The sequence below is a fragment of the Triticum aestivum genome, chromosome 5B (genome assembly GCF_018294505.1).
Source record: "Triticum aestivum cultivar Chinese Spring chromosome 5B, IWGSC CS RefSeq v2.1, whole genome shotgun sequence".
Lineage (NCBI taxonomy): Eukaryota > Viridiplantae > Streptophyta > Magnoliopsida > Poales > Poaceae > Triticum > Triticum aestivum.
The window spans coordinates 652,532-655,042 of NC_057807.1; positions in this window are offsets into that span (position 1 = coordinate 652,532).

A 2,511-nucleotide genomic window follows, 5' to 3' on the forward strand; every position below is an offset into this window, starting at 1 on the left:
AGAAGCGCTTACATGTCGGTCATCAACACTGGCAGTTTTGGCCGATTCTAGCCCGTTTCGTGGACGATTACTCACTATTTGGGGTTCCCGGAGTGTTTTCCATGATTAATGAACCCTAGGGTGCGTTTACGTGTCAGTGATCAATACTGGTAGTTTTGGCCGATTCTGACCCGTTTCTTGGATTATTACTCTCTGTTTTGGGGTCCCGAAGCGAATTCCATAATTGTTGAACCCCAAGGTCCGCTTACATGTCGGTCATCAACACTGGCAGTTTTGGCCGATTCTGGCCCGTTTCGTGGACTACTACTCACTATTTTGGGGTCCCGGAGAGTGCGTTTACGTGTCGGTCATCAACACTCACAATTTTGGCCGATTCTGACCCGTTTCTTGGATTATTACTCACTGTTTTGGGGTCCCGAAGCGATTTCCATAGTAGTATAACCCCAAGGTGCGCTTACATGTCGGTCATGAACATTGGCTGTTTTGGCTGATTCTGGCCCGTTTCATGGACTATTACTCAATGCTTCGGGGTCTAGGAGTGGTTTCCATTGTTAACGAACCCTGGGGTGCGTTTACGTGTCGGTCATCAACACTCGCTCTTTTGGCCAATTCTGGCCTGTTTCATGGACTATTACTCACTATTTTGGGGTCCCAGAGTGACTTCCACAATTAACAAACCCTGGGGTGCGTTTATGTGTCGGTCATCAACACTCGCTGTTTTGGCCGATTCTGGCCCGTTTCTTGGATTATTACTCACCGTTTTGGGGTCGCGAAGCGATTTCCATAATTGTTGAACCCTAATGTCTGCTTACGTGTCGATCATCAACACTGGCAGTTTTGGCCGATTCTGGCCCATTTGATGGACTATTACTCACTGTTTTTGGGTCCCGGAGTGGTTTCCATGCTTAATGAACCATGCGGTGTGTTTACATGTCGGTCATCAACGCTCGCCATTTTGGCTTATTCTGACATGTTTCTTCGAATATTACTCACTGTTTTGGGGTCCCGAAGCGATTTCCATAGGTGTTGAACACCAAGGTGCGCTTACGTGTTGGTCACCAACACTGGCAGTTTTGACCGATTCTGGCCCGGTTCTTGGACTATTACTCACTGTTTTGGGGTGCCAGAGCGATTTCCATAGTTGTTGAACCCCAAGAAGCGCTTACGTGTCGGTCATCAACACTGGCAGTTTTGGCCGATTCTAGCCCGTTTCGTGCACGATTACTCACTATTTGGGGTTCCCGGAGTGATTTCCATGATTAACGAACCCTGGGGTGCATTTACGTGTCGGTGATCAATACTGGTAGTTTTGGCCGATTCTGACCCGTTTCTTGGATTATTACTCACTGTTTTGGGGTCCCGAAGCGATTTCCATAATTGTTGAACCCCAAGGTCCGCTTACGTGTCGGTCATCAACACTGGAAGTTTTGGCCGATTCTGGCCCGTTTTGTGGACTACTACTCACTATTTTGGGGTCCCGGAGTGATTTCCACGATTAACGAAACCTGGAGTGCGTTTATGTGTCGGTCATCAACAATCGCAATTTTGGCCGATTCTGACACGTTTCTTGGATTATTACTCACTGTTTTGGGGTCCCAAAGCGATTTCCATAGTAGTATAACCCCAAGGTGCGCTTACATGTCGGTCATGAACATTGGCTGTTTTGGCCGATTCTGGCCCGTTTCATGGACTCTTACTCAATGCTTTGGGGTCCAGGAGTGGTTTCCATGGTTACCGAACCCTCAAGTGCGTTTACGTGTCGGTCATAAACACTCGCTCTTTTGGGCAATTCTGGCCTGTTTCATGGACTATTACTTACTATTTAGGGGTCCTAGAGTGACTTCCACAATTAACAAACCCTGGGGTGCGTTTATGTGTCGGTCATCAACACTCGCTGTTTTGGCCGATTCTGGCCCGCTTCTTGTATTATTACTCACCGTTTTGGGGTCGCGAAGCGATTTCCATAATTGTTGAACCCCAAGGTCTGCTTACGTGTCGATCATCAACACTGGCAGTTTTGGCCGATTCTGGCCCGTTTGATGGACTATTACTCACTGTTTTTGGGTCCCGGAGTGGTTTCCATGGTTAACGAACCATGTGGTGTGTTTACATGTCGGTCATCAACGCTCGCAATTTTAGCTTATTCTGACCTGTTTCTTCGAATATTACTCACTGTTTTGGGGTCCCGAAGCGATTTCCATAGGTGTTGAACACCAAGGTGCGCTTACGTGTTGGTCATCAACACTGACAGTTTTGACCGATTCTGGCCTACTTCATGGGGCTATTACTCACTGTTTTGGAGTCCCGGAGCGATTTCCATAGTTGTTGAACCCCAAGATGCGCTTACGTGTCGGTCATCAACACTGGCAGTTTTGGCCGATTCTGGCCTATTTCGTGGACTATTACTCACTATTTGGGGCCCCGGAGTGATTTCGACGATTAACAAACCCTGGGGTGTGCTTACGTGTCAGTTATCAACACTGGCAGTTTTGGCTGATTCTGACCCGTTTC